Source organism: Arvicola amphibius, chromosome 12 (genome assembly GCF_903992535.2).
Source record: "Arvicola amphibius chromosome 12, mArvAmp1.2, whole genome shotgun sequence".
Lineage (NCBI taxonomy): Eukaryota > Metazoa > Chordata > Mammalia > Rodentia > Cricetidae > Arvicola > Arvicola amphibius.
In genome coordinates, this window is record NC_052058.2 from 47,456,743 (window position 1) to 47,469,356 (window position 12,614).

General features: G+C 44.0%; 1 protein-coding gene across 1 annotated transcript in view; it reads left to right on the plus strand.

Moving 5' to 3' along the window:
• The window catches only part of Cadps (calcium dependent secretion activator), a 441,394-nt gene that overhangs the window by 89,970 nt on the left and 338,810 nt on the right, over nucleotides 1-12,614 (plus strand).

The following is a 12,614-nucleotide window of genomic DNA, read 5'->3' on the forward strand; positions in this document are numbered from 1 at the left end:
AAGAATGATGAGGAAAGGATTTAGCAGTTAGAAAAGCTTCCCACGGCTGGAGGGTCTCAGGCGGATGATAGCCAGAGGCATAAAACGGAACGGATTTTAGAGAAGAGCATGCAGGTTCCACTCCGGTCTCGTGCTGTTCTATAGAATCAAAGACACAGGGTTCTATCGGTAGTCTTGAAGAACCCAAGCACAGCAGGTGTAGACCTGAGGCTTTGGGTCCTGACTTCCGTGGGGCATCACAGACCTCTACAACCATCAGCTGCCTCAACCATCCTTGGTGTGGCCTGGCTCACTGGAGAAGCTGGCTTTCCAGCTGTTGTGCCCTGCTAGCAGAAATAACTAAGTATCTCTCTATTCTTATAGCAGCTTGTCACCCGCCGCTCAGTTCATTCAGTCTGTCTTACAGTAGCTGCCAATTTTGTGAATCAAAATGCTTGTTAAGTGTCTAAGCGGGGCAAAAGCTCAGTGCAGGAGCAACCTGTAGCATTCATGAGGTACATACAAACACACACACACACACTCTCTCACACACACACACACACACAGAGAGAGAGAGAGAGAGAGAGAGAGAGAGAGAGAGAGAGAGAGAGAGAGAGAGAGAGAGAGAGAGAGAGAGGAGATTCTAAACTTGTTCAAACCTGATTTGCTACCCCCAGACTTTCACACCCAGCAGATCTGTGATGGGGTACAGTCATCCGTGCTTTTCTACAAAGGGGATTCTGATGTAATACAGATACTGATTAACGTTAAGGAGTACTTAGACTTCATATGAATGATCCCTATTCTAGGAACCCTTTGCAGAACATCAACGCTGTAGAAAATGAAACTGCCTTCCTCAGTCAGACTCTACCTTAGTTTTTTGTTTGTTTTGTTTTGTTTTTTAAAGATAAGGGTGCCCCACTGAACCAGGAGATTACTGCTTTGGCTAATTGACTTGTGAGCAAGCTCCAGGAATTCTCTTTCCTGCTTCCCAGGTGCTGTGGTTCCCAGTGTGTTGAACCATACACAGTTCTTTAAGTGGGTGCTGGAGAATGAACTCAGATCCTTGTGATTATACGGCAAACACTTTGTTCACTGAGATATTATCTTCTCAGCCAGCACTTCCTATTTTAAGAGAAGTTTTAGTTTCATAGAAACATTGAGCTAAAAGTATAGTCTTGCCATGTACACAGTACCCACACATAGACCCAACAAATTTTTTTTTCTATTACCACAATCTTCCATTGGTATGGTAAATCTGTTTATTATTAGTTGACGGGCCACAATCACTCACTATTTTTAGCTAAAGTCCATATGTTTCATTAGGACTTTTCATTGCATTTCCACATTTAATACTTTCCAATTTCACAGTACTTTCAAACTTCATCCCCAGTTAATCTCTCTGCCTTTCTGAACCTCGAACGGCATGGTTAGATTAAAGTGGTCAAGATCTCTGTGGAACTCCAAATACCCAGCAGCCCACGGAGTGGCTGGCAATCAATTGTGCCTTTGTTGCTGCTCATGATTGACAGGACAATGCTCTTATCAAAATCAATTTCAATGAAGCTCGCGGTCACCATTTGTGGGACGTTGCTTGAAGAATCTTGTGTAGCCTATACACAGTCTGTATTCAGGGTTTTCCACCCTATTCTCTGAAAATAATTGCTGCTGATGAGTTCTCTATTCAACTCCCCAGGCCCTAGATCTGCTTGCTGATTAGCAATCTCATCTGTTGTTGGGCTGCAGTTTCTAACCTGGTCTCCAGCCACAGGGAACTGTCTTTGTCTTTTATCTCATCTCCAGTTCTCATGGATTTTCTTGGCAACAGTTTTTTTTTTTTTTTTTTTTTTTTGTGCGTGCTCACTCCAAGATCTGTCCCTAGAAACTGGCAAAAGAAATTCTTGATGGACCCTCCAAAAATAATCCCCACCTCTTCTCATGTATTTCATCATGCATGTTGCACTCCTGTCCCCACATGCCATTCTCATGCCTTCGCCATCTCCCCTCCATTCCTCCTCTTCTCCTTGCTGTCCCTGTCTCTACAACCTGAGATTCTGCTCTCACCCTCTCCTCAAATGCCACAGCTTCCGTGACACACTGTTCTAGCTGCACACTGATCCCCGGGGCTCTTAAACTATGTCCCTCTCATGTACAGAGTATGTGGATGGCTTCTCAGTGTGCTAAACATCAACCCTTCACTTTGGCATGCAAGCAAGGCCTGTGCCACAGTCCCTTCCCCGCCGACTGTGTCCTTCTGCCCCGTGCCCCTCGATCATGTCCTCCCCTCTCCTCCTGACGGTCATGCAGCCTTTGGGCTGCTCAGGTCATCATCAGAGGTCCTTTAAGTAGAGTCCACACCCACAGAAATCGCCAAGGTCATTTTGCTAACGTTGATGAGAGTTGTCTGGCTTTTCCCCTCAAGTACGCTGCTCTCAATGACACAAAAAGAGGTAGTGGAAATCTACCGCTGCCTTTAGCACCACAAGGGCAGTGGATGAATGATTCCTATGGCTGCAGGGCGAAAAGAATTCCATGAACACGGCAACTTTTCAGCGACGAGTGTGTGCACAGCAGCATGGGTTGGTGCCACTGCATGGTGGGGCTGAGGCAGCAGCACCTTTTTCGTTTGGATAGATCATATACTGTGAACATATTCCCCCGCACACTCCATGCCCACTCATCTCTCCCTTACGTCTCCAAAGAGTCTCCCTAGTCCATGTCAGACGAAATAGATCACATTGGATTTAATAAAGAGAAATATGCAGACATTATTCTATGTTTATATGTAACATCTGGATTTCACTATAAGAAGAAATGATGACATAGTTTGTCTTTCTGAATCTGTTTTAGTTCACTTAACGTGGTGATCTTCAGTTCTATCCACTTTCCTGAAAAATGGCATCATTCCATGCTGTATAGTTGAAAAAAAGTTCCTTTGTATTTTAGACAACCACATTATCAGTTTATCAGATGACCACTAAGCTGGGTCCACAACTTGGAGTCTGTGACCGTGCTGCAGAGAAACGGGTGTGCAGCTCTCTCTCTCTCTCTCTCTCTCTCTCTCTCTCTCTCTCTCTCTCTCTCTCTCTCTCTGCTATTTTGACTGTGCTGCAGAGACACACGTGTGCAGTCCTCTCTGTGCGCTATTGTGACTGGACTGCCCTGAGCATATTCTCAGAGTTACATAACTGGATTGTATGGTCGATCTTTTTTTAAGTTTTTGGAGTAACAGCCATAGTTATTTTAATACCATCTTTAATTGAGAGAACAAATAAAAGACAAATTTAAGTATTTCACAAATATGTTCTAGAAATCAATATAGGGATCCATCTTTATGAAAATAGCAGACATTGTATTTTTCAACCCACCACCATGAGTGGGACAGTTTTCTGACAAATTTTGTTATAATTTTCAGGCTTCTGGGTAATACTCATGATGATATTAAGTAATATGGCATTTTTACATATTACATAACAACATTTGTTGACATTTGAAATACTTGCATGACTCAATTAACAAATGCTTTTGTATGAACAAATTTCTTTGACTTTCATCAAAGAGCAAGATAAACCAAAAGGTCTGATGCCATTCAGTATAAGACATTTATTGGTATGGTTTCAAATTCTTACTAATTTGTAAACACTCAGTGGAAGCTCACCCTTTGAGACTTGCTTTGGTGCTGGAGAAGTCTGTCACATTTACCTAGCATGATGGTCAAGATTCTTGTTTGGAAAACAATGCCTTATCCGCAGAAGGGCAGGGCTTGTCCATGTACGTCAACCAGAACAATACTAGGAACAGACTGAATAGTGAAACAGAGCTGAGCATCCACCTGTCTGCTTTTCATCCAAAACAGATTTGTAATACTATTAAATGTTCCAAATATTTTCACTATTAATCATTTTTTAAAAAGTATTTTCATACAGTGTATCATTTACGTTAACAGATAGTGAGCTTATTCTTGTCAGTTTTAGTGAATTAATAAATACTTTAAACCACCCAGTTTAAATGTCTTGATGCCTCAGCTACAATAGACATGAAGAGTTATACCACAACTTCCTTACTAGAAGCTTTATGGGGTTTGCAGCAGTGTTTCAAGTTATAGAGAGACAGAAACCTAAGGCCGGGGGCTTTGAACAAGCCTTTGATCTGAGATTCTTCATTGGATGGCATAGGTGCCTCCAAAATAAGAAAAGTTTACCTCTAAAGAATGTATTGTTTTCAAGGCAAGACGTGGGCAATCCACTGCTCTGCAAATGTATGGGGGTGAGCTGCTCCCCTTTGCACATTGGGAGAGGGAGATGCTCTTCTTCTTTTGTCCCTCCTTCTCTCCTTTCCCTCCTCTATCCCCATCATCCTTTATCGTTATGTGGCGGTGTTATCTGGATATTACTGAGCCTGGGGCCCAAGGCCTTACACATGCTCACTGAGCCAGCAAGCTAGCATCCTGAACCCTGAGCATTTCATCCCCTCCTCCAGCCAGCTGTTAGCCCTGAGTTGTTCTCTGAATTCCTTTTGTGGTCCCTCTCTGTTAGACAAATATTTTCTGGAAGAGTCCTGTTTTCATCAGTGTTCACTTACTATCTGCAAGACTGTGTTCTTTTAGGTCCTAGAACTCCTTGTGGTAGTGCCATAGAGTGGTCCTCTATCCTTGTTCTTTCTTTATTGCCCAAATAGATTTTTTTAAAGAATACTATGATCAATGGGTGTTTCTGTTACTTAATGATTTAAAAATTCAGTCTTAGTTTATAGAATATAATTAAATTAAATATATTCAGCTTTCACTCTAAAATTAAAACACAAACACAGTAGGTTGAGGCACTCTGACAGACCACATATATTTTAATCATAACTACAAGAGAAAGCCTATGATTTTTAGACCGTTGCTTAAAACAAGTTTTAACTTTGAAGGTGAAATGATGTGAAGGATATTCCAAGCTAAGGCAAATGGTGAGAGTGGAGTATTAGTGTATGGAAAGAGCCGCATCAAAAATATGATGGGGAGTGAGAGGAGGCGCCCTACGTCAGTGTGTGTCCACGTGTGTGCACTCACACAACATGACGATATGCATGCACCAAAGAAGACAGACACACCCCACCTCGAACACGAAAAGGCAGCTCTCCACTTTCTCGTCTATGTAGAGAAGGAACCTCATTAGACTCAGGCTTATAGGAGGCACATGGCTTCCTTCTTCTCTTATCATAAAGTTGTGTGACAGGAAGTTTGCTAACCCGTGGATGCAACAGTAACTGTGCTTTCTTCTGTGATGGAGCGAGAACAAGTCAGGACTCATTAGTTACTCCCACTGTTAAGTCTAGAGATTGGTGGCAATGAACATTGGTTCGAAGTTCCTATAATGTTCATGGTCTTTGCTCCAGCTATAGATACTCTATCTGCTCTGTCCATGGGTTCACTCCAGCTGTGGATACTGTATCTGTCTGCTCAGTCCAGAAAAGAGGCAACAGGCAGGAACCAATGATGTCTCTTAGTGATGTCCTCCTTTTTGTGGGGATTTCAAATGTGTCCTTCAAAGTCCTTAGATTTCTGCCACTGTCATCGCATGGCCACCCCGATTGCAAGGAGGTTGAGAAAAAAATGACAGGCTTTCTAAGCCCTAAGATGAAAAGCCTGGGGAAGAAAGGGTGAGGATTACCAACCCCATTCACATCATTTTGAAAGAGAGTTAATAAGAAGAACAAGAAACAAAAGGCCGTGAAGAGGAAAATGAAATAACAACAACAATACTTTCAGTGCACAGTAGGAGCCCTTGCGGTGCGCTGGGTAGTGGTCCATGTGATTCACGTATGTCATCTTGTCTGGGCCTCGTGAAAACCCTGTAAGTAGAAAGTACTGCTTCATAGGAAACAGGGCTGTCCCTTGTTTTCAGGGTACAGACACCAATGTGAATTATCTGCCCAGGGTTCTCCTGCATAACCAAGGTGTAACCAGAGCAGGCTCTGCTTGCCTTACTGCCTCCTCTATTAAGACCAGCACTCAGAACATGATGCTTTCTCCTCACCAAAGATCCATCTTCCACTCCTGCCTAGTGAGCTACAACTGGCCCGAAGTGCGGTGGGAATTTCCAGACCGTAGTTAATGAGGTAGATTAAATCCAGGGTGTCTGAGCAGCTCTGGCCACATTGCCGCCACCCTTCCTCTGCATAGGACCTTCCCTCTCTGGGGTTTCTGCTCTTGGGGCTCTTTGCTGCAGTTCTCAGTTCCCCGCCCCTGATGCTTCAGTGGAGACTTCTGCACATGCCAAATACTGCTACATAGTCCGCTGTGTTAGAAGGCTGTTGGTGAGTGGCTTGTGCAGGCCTATTTGTCTGTTTAGAGTTGACAGCCACGGTCAGCTCCCCTAGACTGATCATTTCAGTTCGTTTGTGCAAGGTCATCTTCTGGAATCAGTCTGTCTACCAGGTCTATTAGCTGTTACCCAGACAGAAACTCGGTCCCACCCACTGATTCTTAGACTAGCTGGTTTTTTAACCTTTCTTTTTATTTATTCTGTGTGTCTTTCTCATCATGCATCTTGATTCCATTCATTTCCCCTCGGTCACATCTGCCTCTGCCCTTGGAATCCTTCCCTCACCCCAAATAAAACAAAATTTAAGAGAAAAAAAATCAGAAAAGAAAAATTTGAAATCTCGCCATGGAAGCTGCAGTGTGCCTCAGTGAGTCACGCTGTAAACCCTGTTGTCCATATATCTTTATCTGCAAGCATTCATTGCAAAGAAACTTGTTTCTACTACTCTATCAATGCTAGGCCCTCACTGGGACTCTTCTTTGTTATCCAGTTGCTGCCCTGTGTTGTGGAGATCCTGCAGCTTTGGGTCTATGGGTCAAGTCCCTTTGCGCGCTCCAGCAGCATCTACAAAGATGGGGTGGATGGTAGGGACAGGCCAAGTCATAGCCTGGGGTCTGGGTTTTGGCAGTTGGAGGGTAGGTCAGTCCTCCAGTTCTTCCCTGTCCTCACCACCAGGGGGAGCGCTATAGCATTGCCCCAGCTAATTCACCTTTTGCAGCGGTGAGCTAGCCGCTGGGCCATAGACTAGCTGTTTTTATGAGTGCCTAAGATTTTCGTTTTCACTGGATGTTAGGAAGTCAAGTGAACGTATGATCTTTGGCCTGGGAACTAAGCTTGTACCTTAGTCTCCAGAACCTAGTATAGATGAAGCATTCAATAAGTTAAATATATTCACTCAACAAACATTTGTTGGAAGCTATTTATGTCCCAGGTGCTAAGCACAGCAGCACAGGTGGATGGGTTGTTATTCTTATAAAACGTGTTTTTGTTGGGGGTAGATCATGATCAAATACAGAAGTCTCAATGCCCATCCGTTAGGAACTAGAGGGATGTTGTAGAGTCAGGCACTGGAGCACTGCTCAACAATGATGGTGAACAAGCTATTGCTACTCCCAACCCCGTGGATAGACCTGCTGTGTGTGACTGTGCCAGCAACACGGAGAAGCTGGTAAAAATAATTGGTGATGATAGCAGTCGAGCTGCTGGTCATCTCTGGGGAGTGTTATGATAAAAGAGAAAGGGGACACGGGGGGGGTGACTCAACAGGAAAAGCCACCTGCTGTCAAAGCGACAGCCCAAGTTCCCCGCACGCAGACCCATCTGGTAGCGGGAGAGAACTGACTCCCACAAGCCACTTTCTAACTAACGCATGCACCCCGGGAAACATGTGCCCACATAAGGACACGCGCGTGCACACGCACACAATCAGCAAATCAAAGCAAAATAAAGTGGTTTTAGAAAGCAAAGGGAGGTCCTATCGGTTTACAGAGAAGGAAGTGAAGATCAGTTCTTCAGAAATGGAATAAAATAAAAGCGCTGTTAGGAGAGAGAACTCGTGGCAAGGCCGGCCATGATCCAGTCTTGAGGTCCGGGCTTTTATCAGAGACATGATAGGACCTTAAAGGGAAAGAGAGGCTTCTCTTTAAAACCCAGAGAGGAGATTCCTTAAGTCCGAGTAAGAGAGGGAGAGCTGCTGTGGGCAACAGGATGGGAGTTGAAAGGGGAAGAAGGAAGGGAAGAAATTTGGGGTGGCAGGGTAATCACATTTACAACTTTTCTCCACAACTTTTCTTCAGGCCCAGGAAGCCTGACCAGTGTAGACAGCAGAGACCTGGGCACTCACTCTTTCATCTCTGTCTGAGAGTTGGTTATATTGGGAAGTTAATTTTGTCAGAATGTGTGCATCCTTGTGCAGGTGGTGGCACGCGCCTTTAATCCCAGCACTTGGGAGACAGAGGCAAGCAGATCTCTGTGAGTTCATGGCCAGCCTGATTTACAGAGTGAGTTCTAGGACGGGCTCCAAAGCTACATAGAGAAACCCATCTTGAAAAAACCAAAAACAAAACCAAAACCCCAAAAAACAAACAAACAAAAATGTGTGTATCCTGTTTTTCTGATGTGTTTTTATATATGTGCATGTTGTGATCCATTCAAACAAGTTTATGTTCAGTAATATGAATATTGACAACGATAAATGATCGAGAGAAATTCACAGGACCCGTATGATGTGATGTGTTATGGAAATTGGCCCGAGGACACTAGCTAGACATTTGATCAGAGAAGATCCTCTTAGAGGCATGGGTGGAGTTGGAGCCCCAGGGAGTAGCTAGATGACCTCACCAGGGAACAGCCAAGACAAAGGTTTCAGGCAGCAGCGGCTTGGAGGAACCTGAGTATCAGCAAGGCAGCAGCCTGCTGTGACAGGGCAGAATGGGGGCAAGGAAGAGCAGAGATGTGGCCTCAGTTAGGACCTGGGACAGATTTCATTGCTGTCTTCCCTACTTCACTTGCCTGAGATTGTGGCAGGTACTGGGCTAAATCCCTATTCCCCTTTAATCTTGCGAATAATCCTGGGGCACAGGTCTTATATAATCCCCACATTTTTACCTGAGGATCCACAGTTTAGGATTAGGGAAATGCAGCTTTCCCAAACCTGGAAGTAAGTGGGCATGCCAAAATATGAACCTGTGTCCTTTTGACACTAAGTATGTGGTCTGAACTCCAACCCATGCCCTTGCCTTGGATTGCAATACCACGTGTGACTCCTTCCAAGTCCCGAGAAGATGGTGAAACTCAACTCACAGGCCTCTGGGAAAGAAAACATGGGCTGAATTTGGTAGACATGTGTAATTTCTCAGTCTGGCCCTGTCAAGGGAATGCTTTGTGCAGTCAGAATGGTAAGAATTCATCCAGAGCAGCTAGCGCAGGCTGAACACACCTCCCATGTCAGGCTTTGCACTGAGTTTCTCGCTGCAGTCTTATGCAATCAGCTTTGGCTCCACCACACAGAAGCCAACACTGAGGGAAATGAAGGCTCCTCTTTGCCCAGTGAGACAAAGCTAGAGAGCCTGTAGATTAAGTGCTCTGGAGTCAGGAAATTGATGATGGGAAGGAAGCAATAGGAGACTTCAGGTTTTGCTACGAGAACTATGCTTGTTCCCCTGTGGCCGCGAGCTTAATGTGACCAGAGAAGTGTGGGCTGCTTTGTGAGGCTTTGTGGTGTTTGTTCTCTGAAAGGAACTGAGGTTAGTGCTCTTAAAGGTTTTTTGAAACCAGAATTGGGCCCATGACACCAGTGACTTCCAGAGGCCAATTGGCAGAGACAGGAATTGAATCTTAAATGTGATCTGTAGTCATCAAACCACACAGGGAAGGGAAGCAAAGGCAACTTAGCTTTGTTCCTCTGGCCAGCGGCCATCTGTATCTCTGAGATTTACAATATTGAGGTTTTTCTTCCTATCTTGCACTCCATACACCAGGATAGTGAGTCTCGACTTTGGATTACTTCTAGAGCAAAGATTAGCTCAGAGCAAATAAACAGTTAATAGCATAGACATGATTGGCTACTTATAATGTGTATGTTCAAAAGCATGCACACCTGTCCCCTTTTTGCTTTTTCTTTTGGGACTTTATAATTTCTGTTCTCTGAATCCTATAACATAATTGGTCTAACTCCTTATTCCTTTCCTTTGCCATACAGAAGCCAGGTCCCTAAGATTATACCTTGATACCTTTGGATAACCCAGTGCTTTGGCTGGCAAGTAGGATCAAGGAGTGACTGTTTTGCTGACTTGTGAACTCATAGGTCCTGGAGGAGCTCTGGGTACATACTGGGTTCTTTGTAAATGTCTGTATATAAATGAGCTTTGTGCCTGTTTATTGGAAGTCCAGATAGTGGATATGGCTTCAGTCAGCAAATCAATCTTGATCCCTCAGATGGCGTGTGCCCCTGCTTTGTTTCAATTACTTAAGTACTAAAGACACAGAGCTAGGATTGACCTAACTTGGAAGGGATCTTAAAGATAAAGTCTGTGAATTGGTCTGGTTTGTCCAGAGTCACTGGGAATTCTGACTTGAATGAGCTCTACCTAACCTGCTTTGGAGGGATCCAAGGTAGAATACCATCTTATGAGGGAGTCCCCTGCTGCTTCACAGAGCAGTTCAATGTCAGGGCTATACAAAGTTACTCTGCAATATTCCTGGGCCTGAGCAGGACATCGTAAGTGAAGATGTGAGTCCTTCCGCATTCTAAGGTTGTACCATTCATCATGGTAGCCCCCGCCGCTCGCCATGATTCGACTGGAATGTCTTAGAAGAGGAAGCAGTGGTATATTTCTAAGACAGCATTCCACAAAGGAAATAGCTCATCCAAAGTTCCTGTCATGATTACCTATTCAAGTGATTTGGGGACATATTGGTTAAAAATAGCATTTAAAAAACCGTTTCAACAATTTTAAACTTGAGATTACAAGTGTGGCTGATGTGGAGTGTTGGCTCTCCCGGAGCATAGCAAGGATGAACCTCAGGGCTGGGGAGATGGCTGTCTGTAAAATGTCTGCTATGCTAACGTGAGGACGACTATGATCTCAGCCCATGCACAGGTGTATTTCTGTGATCCCAGCACCCATGGACAGGAGCATATCTGTGATTTCAGTTCCATGTACAAATAGACACCTGTGATCCCAGCCCCACGACAGGCACATACTTATAATCCTAGCACAGAAGAGGATATGTGTATGTATATGTGTGTGTGTATGTATGCGTGTATGTGTGTGTATATATATGTATATATCTTGTTGACCAATCAGCCTAGCCTTTTCTGCAAGCCTCTGGTCCCAGTGAGAAACCCTGCTTCAAAAACCATGGTTGACTTCTGAAGAGCTATACGCAAGGTCGACCTATGGCCTCCTCATATCTGTACACATATGAACAAGCATAAATACATACACCACATACAAGAAACTTTTTAGAAAAGCATGAATCTCTTTTTTTTTTTTTTTTTTTTTTTTTTTGGTTTTTCGAGACAGAGTTTCTCTGTGGCTTTGGAGCCTGTCCTGGAACTAGCTCTTGTAGACCAGGCTGGCCTCGAACTCACAGAGATCCACCTGCCTCTGCCTCCCGAGTGCTGGGATTAAAGGCATGCGCCACCACCGCCCAGCTTTAGAAAAGCATGAATCTTATCAAGCTCAAATCTTTTCATACCCCCTTTCCTCCATAGTCCATCAGTTCCTCCAAACTTGCCAACTTTCATCAGAGCTCCCCAGCTGCCAGTGATGAACATTCTGAAAAACTCCTTGTGTTGTTTCTTAAGTAGAAACTCAGATGAGGTTTCAACCTCCTGGAGCTTTCAACTTTGCCTTCTGCTTGTATTCAATCTAGCGGTAAAGGCATTTGAAATCCGTAGAGAAACTCAACACTTCTTTAGTGAACAGACAGCATCGTGCTTGTTGTTGAGTATACTTCTGATGTGGAATGGGTTAAATCTAAGTGGCAAAGCCATCACCTCACACGAAGAGCATTTTTGTGGTAGGAATACCCATTCTCCATGCTGTTTAAGAATACAGCATCTGGGCTGTAGAGGCAGTTCTGTGCAAGAATGCTTGCCTAGCATGCAAGAAGAAGATGAAATCATGAGCAGCATGGACCTTATCACTAGCACCGCACACACACACACACACACACACACACACACACACACTACATTAGCTGTAGTTGCTCTGTCACCTTGTTGGACAATACGCCTTAATTTGCAAAAAAGGATTCATGTTACTGAAGAGCCGTAACCTCCTGAGTCAGTGAGCAGTTAAAATGCTCACTGTGTTCCAAAGGAGAAAATGGATAGTGAAATCAAATGCATTTATTTAAGGCCAGCCCCATTTTTGAGAAGCTTCAGCTCTCTGGTCAACCCAGAATGTCAGTGGCTTTTCCACAATGCCATGGGGGTCAGACGTCATGGTGCTACTGGAATGTTCTTTTTCTGTGAGAATAGTGGTCCTCAGAAGCGTCTCGTCCTTCATTTTTAAGTAACTTTGTAGAAGTATTTCCCTTTCCAGAAGTCAGGAACTTGGACTTTGAGTAGTTTATTAGCTTTATATAACGTCAGCAGAAGCTAAACTGTTTCAAGGCTACCCACAGATAGCATCTGTCCTGCACTTTATTTGTTCAGTTAAATCAACATTAATTGACTGCTTGTCGCATGTAAGACACCAGTGTGGTCCCGGGGAAACTGTAAAAAAAAAAAAAAAGAATAACAAAATGAATCGAATAGATTTAATCATAACCGCAAGTTATAAAGACAAATGTTTGCCTTTGAGTCACGTGTGAGGA